This window comes from Periplaneta americana, chromosome 11, assembly GCF_040183065.1.
Source record: "Periplaneta americana isolate PAMFEO1 chromosome 11, P.americana_PAMFEO1_priV1, whole genome shotgun sequence".
NCBI classification, from domain to species: Eukaryota; Metazoa; Arthropoda; class Insecta; order Blattodea; family Blattidae; genus Periplaneta; species Periplaneta americana.
Genome location: NC_091127.1, coordinates 149416386 through 149442621, shown reverse-complemented (window position 1 = coordinate 149442621; position 26236 = coordinate 149416386). Strand labels below are relative to the sequence as shown.

Here is a 26236-nt window from a genome sequence, read left to right as displayed (position 1 = left end):
ATTCTCCAATCTTTCCCGTTTTCCTTTCTTTATTTTTATACCTTTGTCCATGGTCTTCGTCTTATTTGCATTTATCTTCATCTCATATTGCTCACAGCTGTGATTTAGCTCCAGTAGCATATCCCTTAGTATCATCCCCTCTTCTGCTAACAACATCATATCATCAGCAAATCTTATGGACTTTATTCTTCTTCCTCCTACTATCACTCATCCCATGTTCTGCAAACAGTAATTCTTCCAGTGTAGATGATAAAGGGTATCCTTGACGTACTCCTCTCCCTGTTTCACTTCCTTCTAACATTTTTTCTCCTATCCTGACTTTGACTCGTTGTTTCATATAAAGATTACTGAACAGCTTTTCTCTCTTTCCAATCCACATCTATTTTCGTTAGGATTCCCATCAGTTTATTCCAATCCGCTCTGTCAAAAGTCTTTTCTAAGTCTACATTGCGTACACTTCTTTATTCTTCTCTAGGTATATTTCGCCGATTGTTCGTAACAGTGCAATTAATTACATCTCTCGTACCTTTCCCCTTCTTGAAGCCAAACTACTTTTCTTCTAACTGTTCTTCAATCTTAGAATATAAACGTCGATTCAGTATTCGCAAGAGAATCTTCGCCGAGTGCGATATCAGGCTGATAGTCCTGAACTCGTTACATTTCTTGGCATTATTTTTCTTCGGTATTGGAATCTTCAGCTTTTTCATATAACAGGATATATCAAAAGTCCGGTAATATTTTCAATATTTTATTACACAAAAACTACTAATGATAGCACTTTCAGACACACGTTAGTTTAAAGTCAAACTCTCAAAGTTCGTTTTACACCTTGCAGAGATTCAATGTGTGAACCACGAGTGACTCGGCAGATGTCCAAACGATAATCAAACTCTTCCCATACCCTTTTCAACATATCCTCTGTGACCGTGGCGGCAGCTTCTCGAATTCTGGTTTTTAGTTCCTCTAAATCACGTGGCAAAGACGGTACAAACACACGGTCCTTTAGGTACCCCCATAGAAAAAAGTCACATGCAGTCATATCGGGTGACCTTGGTGACCATGTCATGAAACATCTGTCTCTTACTCCAGCACGTCCTATCCAACTTTCAGACATCTCCGTATTCAGGTAAGCACGAACTGCATTGTGGAAATGTGGCGGAGCCCCATCTTGCTTAAAGATGAAATCGTCATCGAGATCTTGTCTAAGTTTAGGCACCAACCATTGTTCCAACACGTCCAGATATGAATGTCCAGTCACAGTAGCCTCAATGAAGAAGAAAGGTCCGTACAGTTTTTGTTGTGACAACGCGCAGAAAACATTCACTTTGGTGAATCACGTTCATGTTCAATGATTCTGTGAGGTTTCTGTGTACCCCAAACACGACAGTTGTGCTTTTTAATTTTCCCACTCGTATGGAATGTCGCTTCGTCGCTGAAAATTAAGCGGCTGAATAAGTCATCGTCGTGTGCTACGAGTTTTATTGCCAGCTACAACAACAGGCAGCAAAGGTGAATGTTGGATAGGACGTGCTGGAGTAAGGGACAGATGTTTCAATGACATGTCATGGCCACCAAGGTCACCCGATATGACTGCATGTGACTTTTTTTTTCTATGGGGGTACTAAAGGACCGTGTGTTTGTACCGCCTTTGCCACGTGATTTAGAGGAACTAAAAACCAGAATTCGAGAAGCTGCCGCCACGGTCACAGAGGATATGTTGAAAAGGGTATGGGAAGAGTTTGATTATCGTTTGGACATCTGCCGAGTCACTCGTGGTTTACACATTGAATCTCTGTAAGGTGTAAAACAAACTTTGAGAGTTTGACTGTAACTGACGTGTGTTTGAAAGTGCTATCATTAGTAGTTTTTGTGTAATAAAATATTGAAAGTGTTACCGGACTTTTGATATGGCCTGTATTTCTTTGCATAATGATAGAATTTTCGGAATATTGAAATCTGTGTATATTTTTAAAATGCGTCTGCTCATAACAACTCGTAAGTCTGCAAATGGTTCTGTATTTTATAAATAACAAATGTATAACAGTTGTTAGCTGGAGTATAAGAAGAATAAGAAATTATTTTACTCTCTTGTGCAATTTCCTAAAATGTAGTTATGAGATTTTAAAAGTAAGCCAACGGTGAAGTAGTTGCGTTCTATATCTCTGTTGACCGCTGCTTTCCTCGGAATTGGTGGGAGGGTAGTGTTGTCGAATGTCTGTACAAGAGCTTGAAATATCCGCTTTACTTCCTCCTTGAAGTTTGTCAGTGTCAGTCAGTTTTGTGGATTATTTTCAGTGAAATTCTGTAGCCTTTAATGTTGTTAAAAGTTTTTGTAAACTGTTGTAGGCCTACTGTAATTAGTGTCTGAAAGTTTTAAAAACTGACTTTTGAGATTTATTTATTTTGATGTACCGAAGTACATATGATATTTCCATGCAGATATTCTGCTTTCTCAGATGATGAGAGAGAGATGGAACGGAGAAAAATTCTCTCCGGCGCCGGGATTTGAACCCGGGTTTTCAGCTCTCCGTGCTGATGCTTTAACCACTAAGCCACGCCGGATACAATCCCGACACCGTTGAGAATCGTCTCAGATTAAGCTCCATCTCTTGGGTTCCCTCTAGTGGCCGCCCTCTGCACTACGTCATAGATGTCTATGCACGCAGGACCGAAGTCCATACATGTGTAGAGGTGCACTCAGATGAGTGACTGGTTGGCCGGGGTCCGACGGTATGGGCGCCGTCTTTAAATCACAAAGTGATTTATTACGCATATCATATTTATTTTGATGTACCGAAGTACATATGATATTTCCATGCAGATATTCTGCTTTCTCAGATGATGAGAGAGAGATGGAACGGAGAAAAATTCTCTCCGGCGCCGGGATTTGAACCCGGGTTTTCAGCTCTCCGTGCTGATGCTTTAACCACTAAGCCACGCCGGATACAATCCCGACACCGTTGAGAATCGTCTCAGATTAAGCTCCATCTCTTGGGTTCCCTCTAGTGGCCGCCCTCTGCACTACGTCATAGATGTCTATGCACGCAGGACCGAAGTCCATACATGTGTAGAGGTGCACTCAGATGAATGACTGGTTGGCCGGGGTCCGACGGTATGGGCGCCGTCTTTAAATCACAAAGTGATTTATTACGCATATCATATTTATTTATTTTGATGTACCGAAACTAGAGGGAACCCAAGAGATGGAGCTTAATCTGAGACGATTCTCAACGGTGTCGGGATTGTATCCGGCGTGGCTTAGTGGTTAAAGCATCAGCACGGAGAGCTGAAAACCCGGGTTCAAATCCCGGCGCCGGAGAGAATTTTTCTCCGTTCCATCTCTCTCTCATCATCTGACTTTTGAGAGTCAAAGCTGCAGTTAAAAAAGTGTGTTTGCTTACTCTACTGCAAGCTTCACTAGTTGTCTAACCTTCTACAAAAATTAATGCCGTCGTTCAATAGCGCAAAGAATATGCGCTCAAAATAATTCGTGGGTGCGCGGACAAAAGGATATAAGTCACCTTTCAGCCTAAATTGAATTAATTAGACGTCATTCAAAATATACGAAACTAGTTCCAATGTTGTTACCGTGTTAGATCGTCGTCAATCTTTATAACTATAATAGTGCCGAACATCATTTTTTTACTGCATACGTAGCAGTTGTACTACGTAATGTCCAAAACTCCCCTTTAACTCTCCAACCAAGACCTACTTCTTCTCCGCGGACCATGTTTATTGTAATCTTTTCTTTGCATGATAAGGGCAAGAATACAAGGTAAATAAAAACTGCTTAACATTTAATATAGAGTAACTATTTGTGATAGGAAATGTAGGGTATAAATGGACAGCAAAGCTCTTAAGAGATTTATTTGAATCGCAAAGTTTCAATGTGGAAACAGTGTTACGCTACGTATGTCAGGCGATAATAGAATTCTTGGTATACCCTCTTGAGTCCTGAGAGTATTGTACACTATACTATTCTATACTATACTTCATACATGATTATGATATAAGCTGTATGTGCAGAGACCCGAAGTATAGTATAATATACCTGCATTTTTTGTGTCCTAACTGTAACCTGCAGAATTTTTTCAGCATTTTTCCTCATGTCAGTATAGGGTGACCAGATTCAGAAAGGAGGACACAAACCTTGAAGAAGGAGGATATTGTTTGAAAAAAAGAGAACAGAAAATATGTACTTAGATTTAAGCTGTGTTAAATTACGTCAATATCTATTTTATTACAGAATATTTACAGTACAGATTTAAAACTTAATTTATAACACAGTTAAAAGTAGCCAATGTTAATATTTATTTTATTACAAAATAATTATAAAAAACTTGATAATGATTTTACAGTTAGCTACATATGAAAGTCAAGAAAATTATAATTATTAAAGAAGACAGAAAATATCTATTTAGATTTACATTCGCACCTCGATTTCTCGATTTACTATCACCTCTGACCATAACGAGGAGGAGCAGAGAGAGTTATGATCGTTGGCAAAGAGTATATTCCGCCGATGTTGCTGCCAACTACAGGCAAATTACTTGAAAAAGGCGTCAAATTAGATAATTTCAAAATATCAGGCATACAAGTTACAAGAAAGAGGACATTTTTTATTTTTTTAAATCCGCTCGGTTCCCGGACAAAAGCCTAAAAAGGAGGACATGTCCGGACAAAAGAAAACGTCTAGTCACCCTATGTCGGTAACTTTTTTTTTTTTAAGTTTGGAATTATATTGAACTTTAAAAATAAAACAACAAATGTCTGAGGACTCGGGAGGATTCACAACATATCCAACATGCTTTCAATGCTAGTAATAATACTGTCATTATGGAAAATTTTGTGGTAGGGTGTCGCACATATATAGAGCCCTCCACAAACGTCAACAGTAAATTTAATATTTCAGCGAGTAAAGTTAGGTGAACTAGATGGCCACTTGTGAAATTCCAGGTCAATGACAGCAGCACGGCCAAACTAGCGCTGTGGTAGATGTTCATTCAGGCAACTCCGGACTGCATGTTAATAATGGGTTGATAATGCCTGGCTTCCTGGAACAGGCAATAATCATTTGTCATCAATGTGATGGATTACTCATTGCAGCGTGAATGTCGCATATTATAACCGAAATATTGCTTCATTTTTTAATATTCTTAGCGACTTCGAGTGCTACATTAATTTGGTTAAATAGCTTCTCATATAATCATTATTATTATTATTATTATTATTATTATTATTATTATTATTATTATTATTATTATCATTATTATCATTATTATCATCATAATCGTCAACATCATCACAACTACGGTTTTTACCTTCAAGAATAAGGGCCGATTTCACCAACATGTTACTAATCCACAATTAACTAATTTCAATTTAAGTTAAATACTGAAGTTAAACCGTATCTAATTCGTTTACATTTCACTAAACTAATAAACGTTTAAAATTAAGTCAATTAATTTAATTCCCAATTAAGTAATCACGGCCTTCGGAATCATAGTAAAATCACAGTCTACTATATACAGTCACGAAGCTTGAGTTTTGAGTGTGCTAGGAAGAATAGACTGTGCCGGTAATATTTCGCATTGTCTGTAATGCGGCAGTATTAGCGATCCTAGTGGTTAGCAACTATCTATGGATGCATATTTACTACGTATAAAGCTTCGTGACTGTATATATACTAGAGTATGGTAAAATCGTAATTTCGAAGGCCATGTGCCTTGTTAATGTAAGCAGTGACCTTTATAGTGAGTTAATTTATTATATTACGACAATAAAATGTCGTCATAAGCAGAGGTAATCTCAAAACATATTAAAAATCATAGAAAACAGAAAGACAGATGGCAGACTTTAGAAGAAAAGAAGAAAGGTTGGAAATAAGTAGAAATAGATTTCAATGCAAGAAACCCTCAACACAATGTCTTCAGCAATATTGAAGACAAAACGGGATAATATGAAAGTAGATGCAAGGAAATGTCATGCAACAAGCAAAATGGAAATACTTAATGGATTTGCGCTATTTCAATGACTTCAAATGCAAAATTAATACTTTAAGTAATAACTAAAGTTAAATAAGTTTGGTGAAATCGGCTTTAAGGCTCTTTGATCTACACCGTACCACTCGTGAGAGAATTATGAACAAACCTCCGACAATAAAATATCATGTCTTCTGATCATGAGCTTAGCACAGTAAAAGATCACCACTTAAAAGAGCACAGAATAGACCAAACATATAATACATTTCCTGGCCCTATAGGAGACAATACTTCCGCACACTAAAATTAGCCTTTTTTTTTTAAGAAGAATTGTACCATGCGTACAATCTCCTTATTTAATTACATATTTGTATATCTTGAAGTATGTTTTACAATTATCATAACTTTACAATTTAATTCACGATAATATATGTTATAGTTACATTAAAGTGCCTGCAAGATGGATGTTTTTACTAGGAGTAATATTATGTCCACTGCCTTCCCCTCTGAAGTTACTAAGATCTATACGGAGAGAACGGTTGGACTATAGATACTAGTGGCGACTTCTCCTGGGACGAAATGTAAACGATTTTTTGGGTGCAATGAACACTGCCAAACGCATGAAAGAACAAGAAGATTGTAGGTTGTCGGAACGAATGGAAAAATGCACCAGCAGACTGGGAAAATGTAGCAATCACTTTCGAGGAGCGAAACCTCTGAACCTCTCAAAGTGAGCAGACCAAATTTTAAAACGGTAGAGAAATATTTACGGGAAACTGTCGTCTCAGGAATGCAGTACACATTGTTTGGTATTTCATCAAAATTCCATTAGTTCAAAATGTGGTTTGGTAGTAGAAACATTCGGTCATAACATGGGTTGACTATGGAGCATTAGGGATGCAGAGGAATGACATTTCTAAACAGTTCGTGAGCTATATTGTAAATAGTCCAGAGCAGAAATGGGAATTTATGTGCATTTGTACCGCGTACCTTCAGTATTTCTACGGGTGTACATTGTTTTGAAGATTCTTCTTGACTTTGTTTCGCTGAAGTAAGTCGGTGATCGACTAACATCGAATGCAGCGCTTGAAAGCGAACTAAATTGCGAAACAAATCAGTCTCGTGACAAGGATATTGCACGAAATGGAAATATAAAAGTTGAAAATTTATCCTTAGAAAAGTGGAAAAATTCAAATACCTTGGAACAACAGTAACAAATATAAATGACACTCGAGAGGAAATTAAACGCAGAATAAATATGGGAAATGCGTTTTATTATTCGGTTGAGAAACTTATGTCACCCAGCCTGGTTTAAGAAAAAATGAAAGTTAGAATTTATAAAACAGTTTTATTACCGGTTGTTTTGTCTGGTTGTCGGACTTGGACTGGCTTAATCTCGCTCAGGATAGGGACCAATGACAGGCTTATGTGAGGGCAGAAATGAACCTCCAGGTTCTCTAAAAACCATTTGTAAGTACGTATTGCCATCACCATTACTACCACCATCATCACTATCAACACCGTCACCATCACCAAACCACCACCACCACCACCACCATCAATTCATTCTGGCCAGTTGCGTCTGTCTGGTGCAGACAACCGCAACTGACAAGAATGGGTTGATTTTATTTCAGTAGGTTATTTTACGGCGCTTTATCAACAGCTTAGGTTATTTAGCGTCTGAATGAGATGAAGGTGATAATGCCGGTGAAATGAGTCCGGGGTCCAGCACCGAAAGTTACCCAGCATTTGCTCATATTGGGTTGAGGGAAAACCCCGGAAAAAACCTCAACCAGGTAACTTGCCCCGACCGGGAATCGAACCCGGGCCACCTGGTTTCGCGGCCAGACGTGCTAACCGTTACTCCACAGGTGTGGACAGAATGGATTGATGATAAGTTCGTGGAGGTAGTGATAGTAAGTGATTAAGTGGACGTGGTGGTGATGTTACTTCGTATTTAATTTTCAGTTTGCTGTAAGCGCATATACAGGATGATTCCGAGGATTTACCGTCACTTACGGAGCTTATTTCCGAATACATTGAGCAAAAAGTGTCATATGAACATTAAATTTGTCCTAATCTCAATATTTTTAGAATTACACTAATTTGAAGTTGTTTGTAAAATACCATAATTCTTGAGTTTTAAGGATAAAATAATATTACAGACAAAGAATGAACTATTCAGGAGTATAATTTCTTTAATTAGCTAGTATTCTGAAGCTAGAAATGCGTTGTGAATTTCATAGTTTCTTCGTACAGAATGGTTCTTTTTCGATTTTTAACTACAAAATTACATTTTCTTACGCATTTATCACAATTGTTACAAATCACACCACGGTTGTAAATTCTTTAAGACTGTACATTAGAATGCATAATGAAATTGTAAAGAATCAAATTTCTAAAGTCGTATGATTTGTAACAATTTTTGTGATAAGTAAAAAGGTAAAAGGTAAAGGTAAATGTATCCCCGTAACATGCCATGAAGGCACTTGGGGGGGCATGGAGGTAGAGCCCCATGCTTTCCATGACCTCGGCACTAGAATGAAGTGGTGTGGTCGGCACCACGCTCTGACCGCCTTTTACCCCCGGGAAAGACCCGGTACTCAATTTTATAGGAGGCTGGGTGCACCTCGGGGCCGTTCTGAAAGTTTGGCAACGAGAAAAAAATCCTGTCACCACCTGGGATCGAACCCCGGACCTTCCAGTCCGTAGCCAGCTGCTCTACCAACTGTGATAAGTGCGTGAGAATAATGTAATTTTTACAATAGTTAAAAATTGAAAAATAAAATCCGTACAAAACAATTAACAACATATTTTCAGCTTCAGAACATTAACCAATTAAAGAAATGACACTTGTGAATAGTTCATGCTCTATTTGCAATATTTTTTTTTACTCTTAAAACTGAAGAAAAAGGTATTTTACTATCAACTTCAAATTAGTGTAACTCTGAAAATATTGCGATTGGGACAACTGTTTATATGACTTTTTTGCTCAGAATGTCTTCGGAAATAAGGTCCGTAAGTAACGGTAAATCCTCGTGAATCACCCTGTATTTGGGATTATTTGGCAAACAAAGCGGTAGAATTTCTGATACTAGGGCCAGTAATATGTTGAACATCCAACAGAGAAAACATTGGAAATCTGTTTAATAATACACAAACAATCTTGTCATACGCAGAATGGGAAATCACGTTCGTGGCAGTAACGTAGCTACAAAACAACTGTTAATTAACTTTGATACTTTAAATTTTTTTCTTGAACATATTTGAGTTCAGAGTAAAAGAATGGTTTAAGTGCAGTGTTCAATGACCTTCAGCAAATGAATGAGCGCTGAAGAAAAGCAGAAACATATCCGGATCTCGTCAGAAGATTCTTGTTTACGTTTTTTCGTGGGAATAAGTTCTCGCACAGGAAATATACTGTATATCGGATGAACAGGAAATGAGTCTGCAGATCGACACAGTAATGACCGACACATCAATGTATTTAAGCAAAGATATGTAACACACCTTGTTTGCGGTCCTGCCAGGAAGACGGCACGTTTTTGTACTTACACGTTGCTTCTAATTAAGAGTTCTTCGGTTCGAAGGCCTAGCTTGACTTCGCAAAAGTTAAATGACATTTAAAGTAATGCCGTGTCTTCCTGTATTTCATGACGTTTCTTTAAGTAATAATTTTATAATGTGCATGGAATTAAACATTACTAAAATCGTTCTCTTCCTCGACAATCCATTCTTTCCTTGATCGATCTACTTTTATCCGTCTCTTCGATTATTATTGCTATACACTATTTTGACTAGTATATCACCATGGTGGTTTAGTGGCTATATCGCTGGACATTCAATCCTGTGCACCCGGGTTCGATCCCCGGTGTACCTCCGATTTATAACTTGTGTTGGACAAGCCCGTGGTCCAGGTAAAACAGGGGCTTTCTCGAGGGAGCTCCGGTTTCATTGTGGCATCCCAACAAATCTCTATCATCTCGTCCCATCGCCATGCGTGCAGTTCTGCATTGTATAACTTTCTCCATTTTCCTGTAAATTCATCCCTCTTAGCCCCAAATATTTTTCTAAGAATTTTATTATCAGACACCCATAATCTCTGTTCCTCTCTCAAAGTGAGAGTCCAAATTTCACAACCATACAGAACAACCGGTAATATAACTGTTTTATAAATTCTAACTTTGAGATTTTTTGACATCAGACTAGATGACAAAAACTTCTCAACCGAATAACAGCAGGCATTTCCCTTATTTATTCTGCGTTTAATTTTCTTCCGAGTGCCATTTATATTTGTTACTCTTGCCCCAAGATATTTGAATTTGTCTACCTCTTCGAAGGATAAATCTCCAATTTTTATTTTCCCATTTCTTACAATATTCTGGTCACGAGACATAATCATATACTTTGTCTTTACAGGATTTACTTCCAAACCTATCGCTTTACTTGCTTTAAGTAAAATTTCCGTGTTTTCACTAATCGTTTGAGGATTTTCTCCTAACGTATTCACATCATCCGCATAGACAAGAAGCTGATGTAAACCGTTCAATTCCAAACCCAGTCTGTCATCCTGAAATTTTCTAATAATATATTCTAGAGCAAAGTTAAAAATTAAAGCTGATAGTGCATCTCCTTGCTTTAGCCCGTAGTGAATTGGAAATGCATCTGACAGAGACTGACCTATACGGACTCTGCTGTACGTTTTTTTCTGAGACACATTTTAATTAATCGAATTAGGAATAAGGTTTTGAGATTACTACTACTAATTCATTTAATGTAAGACGTGTTAGTAACATATTCACAAAAACAAGATCCTACATTTTAGCTCTTGGCGCTGTAGGAAATATACGGTCCTTGGCATATTTCTGTAACATATTACTCGTAAATACGCTAGGCCTATTATTTCCAATATAAAGGCTGTCTGTTCTAAGACTTTATAATGCTTTCATGAATAGACTTACACTTGCTCTTCTCGAAGTATTATTTTGTATTATTAATGTACGAGTCTCAGATGTTTTTGTTGAACTTTGTAATTATCCTCTTACCAACTTCGCAGTTCTCTTATATTCCATTACGCCTTCATCACCTTTTGTTTGTAAATATTTTATAAGAGTGCTTTCTTTTCAGCTACGTGTATAACGTTACTGACGTCTTCCTCCGCCCTTTTCTCCTTTAATCATTTCTTCATAACACGCATACTTTTGTAATAATTCGTAATTATATCGCTTGTAAACTTGTTCTGACAACCATTGATATTGCTCTAGCATTTCCGTGAAAATTAAGATGAGCTTTATTTCCGTAGTAGCTGACAATGAGTTAGCAGAGCAAGAGACTGCGAAGGTGAAGGTTCCAGGTTCGCAAGATTTTATTAGTTATAGGATATTTTTATTTCTAAAGTTCCAACCGGTATTGTGAACTATCCCCGGCATAGCTCAGTTGGTAAAAGCATTCAGCGCGTAGAGCTGAAGACGTGGGTGCGATTTCCAGTGCCGGAGCGAAATTTTTTTCATAAAATAACATATTGCGACCTTACAGTGAAAGTTACAATTGCATCTTTTAAAATTAGTTTCGATTCCATGTTTTGCAGATCTTGTTTTATTTCTACTTCCCTTTCTTTATGATATTGTTCCAAATAGACCTGATCAACAATTCTGTTGTACATTCTCATTGACGGCACTCGCAAACACTTACTGTACTCCAACCACGAGAAAGTCTCCAGGGAATGAGATGGAGCGGGGTGATGCTGTGAATGAATGTTGATGTCATAAGATGTCATAAGGACACACACGTGGGTACTCGTATCTCTATTGGCTATCTCTCAAAGCACAAAAAATAACACTGATATACACATGTTTATACTACACTAGTTAGAAAATTAGATCACGGTTAATTTCCTGGTCTTTTAATCCCTCCATACAGGAAATAACATATGCAGTAGAGCGCATGATTCTTAAACTGACGTTATAACTCTAATATTATCTATCTACTTCGCTCCAATAGATGACGCAATAATAAGCACATTCCTTTCACGGTTTATCTCCTGGTTGAAGAACAGTATCTACGCTTGGGAGAAAAACTTGCAGTTTTTATCAACATTTTAAAAACTCTTTTTCCCCTGATAACTTGATACGTAATTAAGGATTTTTACACAAAATAAACTCCTGAAATATTTTTGGGATGGCAGAGGGCAATTTTTTAAAGTGAAAACGTCAGTAGCCGAAAGCTTGGAGTATTCCACAACTTTAACTCGGCAGATAGCCCGTGAATCCATCATTATTGTCTTAAAGTGATTAACTAATACGACTTTTTATACTGTCGACGAGTGCTTTAATGTGGGGGTGAATGATCTTGTCTTAATTCGTAGTGTTTCCTTTTAACGAAGCCTATTATAATTTTAATTATTTAATGGCCAATAAATATTATTATTAACGATAACAGAATATAAATAATTTGAATGTTATTTATATCGCTAGAGAACGATAACAGAACACAAATGATAAATCGAATATTATTTATAACGCTAAAGAACGATAACAGAATACAAATAGTAACTCGAATATTATTTATAACGCTAAAGAACGATAACAGAATACAAATAATAACTCGAATATTATTTATAACGCTAAAGAACGATAACAGAATACAAATAATAACTCGAATATTATTTATAACGCTAAAGAACGATAACAGAATACAAATAATAACTCGAATATTATTTATAACGCTAAAGAACGATAACAGAATACAAATGGTAACTCGAATATTATTTATAACGCTAAAGAACGATAACAGAATACAAATAATAACTCGAATATTAGTTAGGCCTATAATGCTAAAGAACGATAACAGAAGACAAATAATAACTCGAATATTAGTTAGGCCTATAATGCTAAAGAACGATAACAGAATACAAATTATAATTCGAATATTATTTATAACGCTAAAGAACGACAACAGAATACAAATAATAACTCGAATATTATTTATAACGCTAAAGAACGATAACAGAATACAAATGGTAACTCGAATATTATTTATAACGCTAAAGAACGATAACAGAATACAAATAATAACTCGAATATTAGTTAGGCCTATAATGCTAAAGAACGATAACAGAATACAAATTATAATTCGAATATTATTTATAACGCTAAAGAACGACAACAGAATACAAATAATAACTCGAATATTATTTACATAGGCTTTATTTATATACGTACGTACTTATATGCATTCATGCTAACTTAGATGCATTCGTATGTGTGTTCGTGCGTACGTACATGCATTCTTAGTATGTAAATGTATTCATACGTACGTACATGTATTCATGTGTACGCAGATATATTGACACGTACGTACATGAATTCATATGTGCATACATGCGTTCATACCTACGTAAATGAATTCATACTTGCTTACGTGCATTCATGTATTCAGTCGTGCATTCATACGTACGTACCTGAATTCATACGTACTTACGTGAATTTATACGTGCGTACGTGAATTCATACATGCGTACATGAATTCATACGTGCATATATGGATTCATATATCTGTACGTTCGTAGGCCTACACATATACCGGTTACTTTAAGCATAATAAAATTATACCTGTGCCTTGTAACGCCACTGAATGCGAGGCACTTGTAACAAGGATTACGTGTTCACGCAGTTGGCGCCATTAAATACAATAATTTCGTTACTACCGGCCGGTTGATTGCCCACTGAGCCGCATAACGCTGTTCCAATTGAGCGGAAAGGAAGGGCCAGTGCGGAAGTTCGGTTCCCAAATTTCTGGGCATGTCAGGGAAGAGTTGCAGATTCCTGTTGTGCAGTACGGAGAGGACGTACTTGGAAATTTAATTCGCAGACATAGAACACTTGTATCCTTCTAGATGACGACTTTTCATCCGTTTACCTGGTTCAGTCGCGGGCAGAAACTGTGAAATTTATTATGGACTAGCCGTACCCGTGCGCTCCGCTGCACCTGTCAGAAATAAATATAAAGTAATTACATAATTAAAATAGGACGTTTGATCCAGGGAACAACTTTTACAACAGGGCAAGATAATCTGCTTCGTTCATTACCCATTTTTTTTTTGGATTGCATTTATTGCATATATATTTTATGTATTTTAACACGTTCAATTGAGCATAGTTAAAATTTGAATTATAAAATAATGGATTGCTAAGCTAACGTACTATTACTGCATACTAAATCAATACACTCTCGTTGTTCGTTAATTCTCTGAGATTAAAATGACCGTACATAAATATTATTTTAAGAAATACAGAAAACGAATGTACAAAATAGCCTATCAAATTTTCTGTGCATAAGAAGCTATTTTAATCTTACCTGTCCTCGATTTACTCAGACGTTACTGTAATAACATTATAGCATTATGTCCATCTAGAGAAACTACACTTTCCAATGGTGAAATAATTATTAATTATACAAATCGGTTAATTTAGCTTCTGATATTACTTCATACAAACACAGAAACATTCTCTGTAGGCTATGTTTAATAGCTTTCGATTGTTGATGTCCAAGGCCCCTGTTTCGATTGTTGTTGTCCAAGGCCCCTTATAGACGAAGTCATTTGTTCTTAATTCATTGCACCGTCTTAGATGGCGTTATTTTAATTTTAAAACTCATTTATCTCATTAAATATCAGTCCTATCAAAATTTTGTAAAGAATAAAACTTATCGGAAATCATTTTTAAAGAAACTTTTGTCATGTAACATTTGTCACAAAAATCAATAATAAGCGAGATATTTCGATTTATTTAATTCAGGCCCCTTATAATCCCTCTTTTAAATAAAGTATTTTGAATGCCATATAGCCTAAAATCTAAGTTACAACGAACTTAATTTATATTCCAATTTTCATATAAATCGGTTCAGCCATTATCGCGTGAAAAGGTAACAAACATACAGACAGACATACAAACATAAATTTCAAAAATGCGATTTTCGGTTACAGGGTGGTTAATTATATGTTAGGACCAATTATTTTTGGAAAATCGAAAATTACCAGAAAAATTTTGGTTACAGATTTATTATTAGTATAGATATAACAGTTATGAAGCGGATTTAGTTCTAGAGCTTCGATTTCACCCACGGATCTCATCCATTGCGGCTACATTGTTGCTATGGTACTCTCCCTCAATATTCTTTTATTTTCAAGACTTTTTAAGTAACTATTCACTGCTGCTCCTACTGAGTGGAAAAGTTTCTACAGAAAGCCTTTGATGCCTGTGTTATATAGCTACGTTTGAAATTTTTATTTTGTACTAGCCGTACCCGTGCGCTCCGCTGCACCCGTTAGAAATAAATATAAAGTAATTACATAATTAAAATAGGACATTTGATCCAGGGAACATTCGTGTTTGATAGAAGGATAAATCGTTTAATATGTTACTTAATTTAAATTGCATCCAAATAATTAAAATGCGATCATTTTGGTCCAGAGACACTCATTTGGTGCAATGACAATTCCTTTACCATGTTTCTTAATTTTTATTACATGCAACCATAGTTTAATGAACATGACATCATTTAGATTTAATGTGTATACTTTATTTTACTTGTTATAGGTTTCCATTGAATTATGGTAATAACCAGGGAACGGATTTATATGGACTAAAAATATATGAAATATGTAAATATATATGTAGTTATTTTTACCAAAATATGGAATTAAATATGGATTTTTACCAAAATATGGAATTAAATATGGACTTAAAATTATAAAAAAAATGACTATGTACGTTAAATATTGGTACATTTTAATCAAACTAAACAAAAAATATAATGGACGTACCTTATCTTCCAATGTAGTTTCAACAAAACACAATTTTTATTGTCTGTTACCATAACAATAGGTTACAAACATTTCTTTCAAGTGCTGAAAAGTGAATCTTCTTCTATTGTCTCTGAGGATAGATTTATACTGACTAAAAGAGCGTTCGACGTCACAAGAAGTAACTGGTACATAATTCAATTTCACAATGTCTGCTGGGGATAAGTCCAAGTTAATCTTCACTGTTGATTCACCACTCATCACAGCAACAACCTTTTGTAGTTCTTCATATCCAGGGTTTTTTGAAAGTACAGTGTCCACCTTAGCTCTTACTGCATCTGCAACTTTACCTCTACCACGATTCAGTTGTTCCACAGTACTATTTATAATTTCAAAACTTTCAGATAGTGAAAGGTGCCTATTTTGGAGACTTTTGAGCGTTTTTATGATGCATGAAAATGTATGCTGAATGTGAGCTAAGTCATTCTTCACACTTATGTCACAGGTAACTGTTTTCGCAGTATCAATTGAGACTGCATCTTCAGAGTCCAATGCAAGGAGAACATTGTTAATAGAGTCTATATGTTCGGCATAATATTCAACTGCTTCTAGCCATGTACCCCATCTAGTTAAAATTGGCTTTGGTGGCAATGGAATTTCAGGGTACATTTCTTTCAACACGTTAACTCTACTGGGAGCTTTGAGAAATACTTTTTTCACTGATGAAATCAACAAATCTACTTTAGGGAAATTGTCTCTGACCACTTCTGCCACACGATGAAATGCATGCGCCACACAAGTAAAATGAGTCAATTTAGGATATACAACAGATAATGCTTGTCCAGCTTTGACCATATAAGGGGCAGCATCGCTAATAAAGAATAACACATTATCGTACATAATACCCTTTGGCCACAGGATACCCATAGCTTCGTTGAACAGTTTAACTATAGTTTTGTTATTGCACTTTTCTAGAACATCACAATGTAAAAGAATTCGTTCAGAATATTGTTCACTTAACAAACCGATAACTACATTACCAACAAGTCTACCTTCTTTGTCGGGAGTCTCATCAATGGAAACCCAAATTGAACTATCTTTAATTTCATCTCTTATCTTCTGTATTGTCTCATCGTAGATGGATGGAGCATACGTCTTCCTAAGTGTTGACTCATCCGGGATTGTATGTTGAGTATATTTTTCAAGGAATTCCCTGAAGACCTTATTCTTTAGTTTGTAGAGAGGAATATCAGCAGAGATGAGAGAACGGCACAGGTCGATGTTAAACTCAGATCTTACATTCGATGTTGTTGGTTGTGTTAAAAACAATTGTCTCTGCTTGGAATTTAGTTGTTTGTTGGCCTGATGTTTACTAGTTGTAATGTGTTGTTGCACCAGGAACTTTTGTGTAGATGATACTGCACACTGACACAAATTACAAAATAATATTTTATTGTCAGTTGATAAACCATCTTCTTTAAATTCTGAAATGTAACTTGTTAGTTTTGATTTTAAATTGACTGAATGACGTACTTTTGGCATATTTACCGTCTTTATAGTATGATTTACAAAACTGAACCTATGTGTACTCTGACTGGCATTTAACTGTTGAGCTGCACAACTGAAGTCTGTTAAAAATTTTAAATTAAATTAATACAGTTTTGTAACTTACTTTCCCATTGTTGATAGGACTGCTAATTTTCAAATAACTCTGATGTTAAAGGGATTACTGAACATGTGTTTAAATCTCTATTGTTGAAATGTATTTTTAAAAGTTAATGGAATTTTGTTTTGTTTTATTGTTAAACCTAATATAATATGGACTGTTTTATATGAAATATGGAAAATATATGGAAATTAACGAAAATATGTACTAAACTCTAAAATATGGAAAAATATGGAAAATAAAAGTAGGATTTTTCAACCCTACACATTGTGAAACATAAAGATAATGCAAAATATAAATTATATTAGCTTTATAAGTAAATATGTATTTACATATAAATCCTTTCCCTGGTAATAACTTAATTTTAACCCTTGTTTTCTACGTATTCAGTAAATGGCGTTTGGCCCACTATGGTTCTGAACCCTTCAAATAACTTAAATTATATTATATAACATTACATTACATATATAATATTATATTATATTACATTATATTATATTATAATATATTATATTATATTTCTCGTATATTACATTATATTATATCAGAAGTTACTGTAATAACATTATAGCATTATGTCCATCTAGAGAAACTACACTTTCCAATGGTGAAATAATAATTAATTATACAAATCTGTTAATTTAGCTTCCGATATTACTTCATACAAACACAGAAACATTCTCTGTAGGCTATCTTTCATAGCTTTCGATTGTTGCTGTCCAAGGCCCCTTATAGACGAAGTCATTTGTTTTTTAATTCATTACACGGCCTTAGATGGCAGTTATTTTAATTTCAAAACTCATTTTTCTCATTAAGTATCAGTCCTATCAAAATTTTTCAAGGAATAAAACTCATCGAAAATTATTTTTAAAGAACCGTTTGTTATGTAACATTTTTCACAAAAATCAATAATAAGCGAGATATTTCGATTTATTTAATTCAGGCCCCCTTATAATCGCCCTTTTATATAATGTATTTTGAATGCCATATAGTCTAAAATCTAAGTTACAACGAACTTAATTTATATTCCAATTTTCATCGAAATCCGTTCAGCCATTATCGCGTGAAAAGGTAACAAACAGGCAGACAGACAGGCAGACAGACAGACTTAAAAAACAAAAATGTAAAAAAAGCGATTTTCGGTTTCAGGGTGGTTAATTATATATGTTAGGACCAATAATTTTTGGAAAATCGAAAATTACCAGAAAAATTTCGGCTACATATTTATTATTAGTATAGATCACCGTGGTTACTCCTAAACAGAGCATTCATTTTTAGCCCCATAACACGACAGACAGCGAATGTTAAGTTAGCTGTACGGAGTATGGATGACGTCACTTGATTTGCGTACGTACGGATCACATACAAAATAGTTGCGGAGTTGTAAGACTGACCGTCCACGTAGAGCACACAGCGAACGTATCGTGTCAATTATCTTTAGTTGTACGAGATCAGTGCGTTTACAATGCCGAAAGCAAAACGTTCTTTACAGGATCGTTTGAATAAGATTGTGGAGGACTTTGAAAATGAACATATAAAGTCACATATCGTCTCTATAATATATGTTCTGTGTAAGACTTAAATAAGGGGAAGTAAAAGTAAGTACTTGAAACAACATTGTAATTCGAAGAAACATATTTACCACGTAAATTTTTTCACCAGGGTAGGCAATGAACAATCGTCCACCTCTACTGTCAATCAGGTTAAGGACTCGGAATTTTACAGAGATTTATGTGAAGTGATGGTTAAATGTAATATACCATTTCACAAGCTCCAAAATAGTAATTTTAAGGACTTTCTGGAAAAATATACACAACGAATCGTTCGCTAAGTGTTGCAGATCTTGATAGTTTCAGGGTTCTCGAAAACAATTACACGTTTAGAAGCTCGCGATCTGAAAATGTCAGACGCCCTTAATTTAATAGAAGAACTTGAAAGAAACGTGAATGTTCTAGATGTACAAGGCAATGCTGTTGGCGAAAAAGTTAAGAATAAACTTAAAGGCGTTCTACACAAGATCCCTGGATATTCGACTTTGTGGCAAAAACTGGCACAAGGGGTAGTAAAAGACAGTAACGTTCCTTATTTGCTGTTTGCTCCAGTAACGTCTTGTGATGTTGAGAGAATTTTCTTTAAATACAAACTGTTGTTGAGTGATCGCAGGAGAAGCTTTAATTTCGATACTTTGTGCATGCACTTAGTTATAAATTCCAACAGCTGAAGTTCATTTGTTTCACTCAAGAATAATTAACAGAAGTGACTCACCTTTATATTAATGCGAGTGTACGTGTCCAGTGTGTCCCAGCGGGTACTCCACCCCTTCGATCTGATATCAAAACAAACAACGACGTGAACTCCATGTACACACAACTAAATGGTAATGGGCTAAAATGAATGCTCTACTCCTAAAGATATGCCAATTTTATTGTCTTGGATGTTAATTTTTTAAATTCATATCCCTCACTGCAAATCCAGCATTCTCCAATCTTCCTTCTTTTCCCCTTTGTATTTAGTCTTCGAATAGGAACCATGTGCAGTATCTTAGGCTAATGTTGTCTCTCATCTGATACGTTCTTGATTCGCGCATGATGTCATTGTTCTTCGTGACTTAATCCTCACTGCAGTCTGCTCAGCGAATATGGATTATAAAGAATGGACACTGAACGAATTTTCCTGTGTTTTGTTTCTCTGTGCGCCAGCGGTTAGTTCCACTTTCAAGCGCTAGAGGTAGTATAATCGAGCATACGCTAAGATAATAATTAAGACTAGAGTTGAGACACAGGATCAAAACATCGCCTACCTTATTGCATAATCCAGTAACGCTTTGCTTCAAATAAATTCAAGTTAACAGCTTTTCCTTATTTCTCAGTGACAAATTAGTTGTAATAATAATATTTTATATTTCAGATATAATACATTATATTATAAAATAATATAATACATTATAAAATTAAGTATCGAATTCATTTAATATTTGTATATAATATAATATAGGTATATGGTTTTACTTCTCGTAAGAGTTTTGTTTTTCCATTTTCAGCGCTATCAAATCATTACATATTTTAATTGTTGTTGGGGTCAACGTCTCAACTCTCATTATAAAGGAACTCTAGAGTCTAGGCATTACAGTTAAAAAAGGATTTATTATTTTATGGATCCAATTTATTTTATTTGAGTACATAATGTACCTAGATGTATTAATTGCATGTGTTATATTTCCGCTGTGTCGACTGCTAGCTGGTGTGATGTCAGCGCCAACTCTAGGGAGAAAGCAGAATCTCACGCTTTAGCTGGCTTGAAGGTCATTGAAATCAGTCCGGCTACATCAAAGGTACCGACGCGAAGTGTCCATTCTTTATAATCCCTATTCGCTGGTCTGACCGTATGAGAATTTGGTTCCTGCGCACTCTGAAATATATGTTTGCCTGGCTATAGTTTGTCAGCGTTCATTCTGATGACTTGTTTGTATCATTTTTTTTTTCGTAAATATTCATTTCTAAGTTCATCGACCTTGAACAGCCATACACACTTAAGAATATCATTCCTGCTGCTTGTATTTGGCTTGTTTTATATTTTGTTAAGAACCCAACTCTTCACACTCACTTAGCCAATGTTCTTCAGCTTTTAGACGCCGCGCCGAGAACTCGCCTTCCTTCTTTCTCTCTGCTACAACAAAAGTGTTGCATTTTTCAGTGATCACGATGTGGGATGCAAGAGGAGAGTTTTCTGGCAGAACTATCAGTTTTCCGGACAGATGGCGTTTCACAATTTTTTTTCTCTATATGACAATTAATTACATTTAGGAAATCATGTTTTCCTTGACACAGACTCCACTGTAACATGTTTTATGTCATGCGAAACATCACGAAGAAAATGTCTGACGTTTCTTGGAGTCATTCTCCAACGTGTTTTTTTTTATATAAACAAGATACCATTAATTCTTTACTTTAATTGTATTTTATTTCATGTTCAAAATTTTTCAGTATGTTGACTCAAGATATTGCATATAAACACAGTTTATTATTATTGTAGAAGAATTTCTTGTACACTGATAGCATGTAAAAAACCACTTTTCGCTACCATAAATAATGAAAATGTTATTTCTATGAAAATAACGAAATTTGTTTGCAGCATCTTCACAATTTCTCCATACTCTTCGTATATTCATTCATTTATAGTCGTAGTTTTCCGCCCAAGGACAAGTCTTTCATTTCAAACCCAGCATTCTACAATATTTTCTACTTTTTGCCTTTCTCTTAACCTCCGTATATGATCTATATATCTTAATGTCGTCTATCATTTAATGCAGGCCTGCACAAGGTTTGCGCTCTCCGAGCCGGCTCACAGCTCATGAGCGGAATGCAGATATTAGCTGCGCTCTGTATAAGGATGGACTGGAAGAAGGGGTGATCTCGTACAAAATATACACAAAAGGAAGTACTATTACGAGTGCTTATGAAGTGAATTCCCGTTCAGTGTTTGCAAAACTATCTTGGACTATTATTAATTAATAAAGAAATATTTATTTTACAGAAATAATAGAAATTCTATAGCTACTTAAATGTACAATATCATTTTGTTATATTTTTATTTATCAGTACGTCAAAACGAGGTTTTATGCTGTTGGCAGCTGAAAGGAATAGTAGCGTACTGATCGTAATGAAACATCAGTTACAGATGCCTTTATTAAAGTTGATTATAGAAAACAGTTGCTCACAAATATAAATGTTGAGCCAAATATAGCAATCATTTTCACAGCCAGCCTGTGTAATCGTGGATATTATTGCTAATGTTTAGTCTTGTAAAACTCAACCAGGCTAGTAGTATTATCCAAACGATCTTTAGCCCTTAGGTCACATTGAAGATCAATAAGTTCGAGCTGTAAATCGTTAAATGTTACGTTCCGTCTTTTAGATTCCTCCATACTGTACTGTAGCAGTAGGTAAGCAACGTGAAACAGTTACTGAGAATAGGCCTACACACGGCACTCCACTAGATAACTGAGTGGTCCTTTCCCTCTCCTCTACCTATAACAAGTCTATGTCATTCTGACGTATCTTCCTCTCCGTTTCGGCGAGCGGTAAACACGGCTCTCCCGCTTCGAAGGAGCGCGCGCACTCGTTGAGCGCTGTTTGTGCAAGTATGATCTAATGATTAATATATTTTAATGTCTTCTTCTGCCCCGAATTCTTTTTCCGTTCACTATTTTTCCCAGTGTAACCTTCAGTAACAGACAGTTTCTTCTCAGCCAGTGACCCAACCAGTACTCTAGGTATAAATGCAAAACATTTTCGAAGTTCGTACTGCAGCAGAAGTAGTAGTGATACGGGTGAAGCATCGGAAATAAAGCATTGACACCATAGAAGCGACCTGGGCATAACAGTATTGATACCAGAATGGCAACATCGCCGACCATGTGTAGTAGGTTCATAAGCATCTCGTAGTCCACCCCATTGTTTTGTGCGAATTTCTAGCGCTGTTAAACAACCGCATATATAAAGAGGATTACTGAAGCTTGCAGAATGGTGCAGAAATCTCCTTAAATAGCTTCTTTAAACTTTTGAGCCTTGACATAATTATGAAACATCTTTACTCAAATTCCGCAAGAGAGAACACAATGTCAATTGAGTGCTGTAAACCTGGAAAGTTCCCACTCTAGTTTATGGCGCTTGTTGACACAAAGTCTTAAAGGAGCTTACGAGGTTTCGGCGGAGAAATCTTACCGCCGGATTTCGAAGTTCAGACTAAAAGTAGCCTACTGGAACTGAACAATATAGGTCACTCAAAGCAAACAAGACTATTATTATTATTATTATTATTATTATTATTATTATTATTATTATTATTGTTATTATTATTATTATTATTATTATTATATCTCCGTTCCATTATACTCTTTCATCGTATGATGACGCAGAATATCTGCATGGAAATATCATATGTACTTCAGTACATTAAAATAATATATATGATATGCGTAAATCACTTCTTGATTTAAAACGGCGCTTATTCCGTCGGATCCCGGCCAACTAGTCACTCATAACGAGTACACCTCAGCACATGTGTCGACTTCAGTCCTATGTTCATAGACATCTATGACGTAGTGCAGAGGGCGGCCACTGGAGGGAACCCAAGAGTTGGAACTTAAACTGAGACGATTCTGTCCGACACCGGGATGGGTATCCGGTGTGGCTTAGTGGATAAAGCATCAGCACGTAGAGCTGAAAACCCGGGTTCAAATCCCTGTGCCAGAGATAATTTTTCTCCGTTCCATTACTCTTTCATCGTATGATGTCGCAGAATATCTGCATGGAAATATCATATGTACTTCGGTACATTAAAATAATATATACTTATTACAATAATAATTGAACTTCAAATTTTCTCTGTTAACAGCAATTTTAATTGTTTTTTTTTTTTTCAAGTTTCATACGACTTTTTATGCTCGACCATATTTCTAACTTGAAATTATTCATAAGTATTCATGTTATTCTTATGTGACTGGGGAGCGAACTGACCTTGTGCAATCTCGTAAATTGTGAGATGTGCGCAGACGCGAAAGTATTGATTTTTTCTGGGCAACGAATGTCGACGACCTTGATATAATCTAGAGAGTAAGATAAACGTTAAACTTGATATAACCTTGAAATTGAATTCGATATTGAAAAACGAGATGACAAATTGAATTTATTTGAATATTATTTACAATTAACGCTAATTATTACAGTAACAGAACATAACCTTCTGCGACAGTATTGGATTTCCAGCCTGCATGACGTTTTGCTAGTTGTCTTTCGATTGCATATCCGAGAATAATCGAAAACCTGAACTTTAATGAATACTACTACTACTACTACTACTACTACTACTACTACTACTACTACTACTACTACTACTACTACTACTACTACGGCATCACAGCCCAAAGTCGAGCCTTAGCCTCCTCAATTTTCTTCCTCCAACTGTCCCTGTCCTGTGCTAATCTCCTCCAGGCAGTTGTTCCGAGATAGTCCTGAGAATCGATCGTTACCGCATCTATCCATCTATTTTTGGGTCTTCCAATTGGTATTTTACCATGTATTTTTCCCTTCTAAGATCTTCTTTGGTATTCTGTTCCCTTCCATCCGATAGACATGTCCGGCCCATTCAAGCCTCCTTAATTTGATGAAAGTAACAATATCAAAACTTCTATATAATTTATATAGCTCGTTATTATAACGTATTCTCCACTGCATATTTTCTTGCACCGGTCCAAAAATTCTTCTGAGTATTTTGCATTCAAATATACCTAGTTTAGCTTCTGTCTCCTTAGATAATGTCCAAGTTTCGCTTGCATAACAGAGAATACTTCTAATAATTGTTTTGTATATTTTAAATTTTGTTTCCTTGTGCACATAGTTAGATTTCAATACTTTAATGAATAGGTGTACTTTAATGACATGCATTAAAGGGCTGCTACCAGGTGTATAATTACATTTCAGCATGGTCGAGCATAAAATATATTTTCTCCTTATTTTATTATTAATATCGGGTCACCATGTAGGCCTACTTGGTCTTAGGCTAGTAAAGTTTGGTCGGATTAAATCAAATTTTCCATTAATTCATGATTCAGAAAGGAGGACAAAGCTTATTTCTATATTAAGATATTTTTTATTGAGTGAGAGTTCACGAACTGATAATCGCTTAGAAATAGAACATTGTTGTGGTTTATTCAACAGTAATCTCACTAGATGTTTTGATTTATCTAGAGAAAATCAAAACTCGAGTGGGATTTAATTGACTATTACACGATTAGAAGAAAGTATATAAAGATTAGAAGTAACGAAGTACTCCAATACAATAAAATATTAATTGACTTACGAAAATGCAACTGTCTTCAAATGTATTATTGTACCATCTCAACATTACAAATATTACGCTAGATGCATGCCAGATGGCAGTAGTGAGCAATGCCTCCTCGTCGAGAAGTTCTCGATCTACACGTATACACGATGGCAATGTTACTAGTCAAGAAGGCTTTGTTGATTCAGTTTCATTTTTATTAAAATGCAACATTCCACTTCAATTATCCGAATCCCAGTAATCAACGTCACTTAACAGATGATTTTCAATAAATCTTAATATTAAACAATCTGTGATACGTGACTATCCATAATATCATATAGCAGAAGCTATAACATAACCTAACTAATATACACAAGTGTTAGAAAAGTTTTAATTAACGACGATGACATAAAAAATAAACATGAATAATTTTAAAAGGAATAATTATTGAATGTACAATTTTCAAATTTGAATGTGGTTGGTGGTTCAATTGATGTTATATTGGACGTGTGCGTAATAGAAGTGGAACTCGTTGATTTAGGCCTACATGCTGTATTCAACTTATTCAGAATTTCCGAATGAATAATTTTAAAAGGAATAATTATTGAATGTACAATTTTCAAATTTGAATGTGGTTGGTGGTTCAATTGATGTTATATTGGACGTGTGCGTAATAGAAGTGGAACTCGTTGATTTAGGCCTACATGGTGTATTCAACTTATTCAGGATTTCCGAATGGTGCTCTTCATTTATTTGTAAATCGGATTTCAGAAGATGCATAGGTATGATCAGTGATTTTTATTAATTCTTGTTCTTGAATGCCAATGCGAGTCATATTTGAAACTGCTGTGCATCGACTGGAGTGGTTTGTAATTTTATATATATTTTTGACGTCCAGACCAGCGCAGTTTCAAATGTTGGCAAACAAAGAAACAAATGCTAGGGACGCGATAATATTAAACA

General features: G+C 35.5%; 3 non-coding genes across 3 annotated transcripts; 1 reads left to right on the top strand and 2 right to left on the bottom strand.

Moving 5' to 3' along the window:
- Positions 1–2490: 2490 nt before the first annotated feature.
- Positions 2491–2562, bottom strand: TRNAS-GGA (transfer RNA serine (anticodon GGA)). The gene has a single exon. It is a non-coding gene; the product is annotated as a tRNA-Ser (tRNA).
- Positions 2563–2872: 310 nt separating this feature from the next.
- On the bottom strand, positions 2873–2944 carry TRNAS-GGA (transfer RNA serine (anticodon GGA)). The gene has a single exon. It is a non-coding gene; the product is annotated as a tRNA-Ser (tRNA).
- A 303-nt stretch (positions 2945–3247) lies between these two features.
- Positions 3248–3319, top strand: TRNAS-GGA (transfer RNA serine (anticodon GGA)). Its single transcript has one exon. It is a non-coding gene; the product is annotated as a tRNA-Ser (tRNA).
- The last annotated feature ends 22917 nt before the right edge of the window (positions 3320–26236 follow it).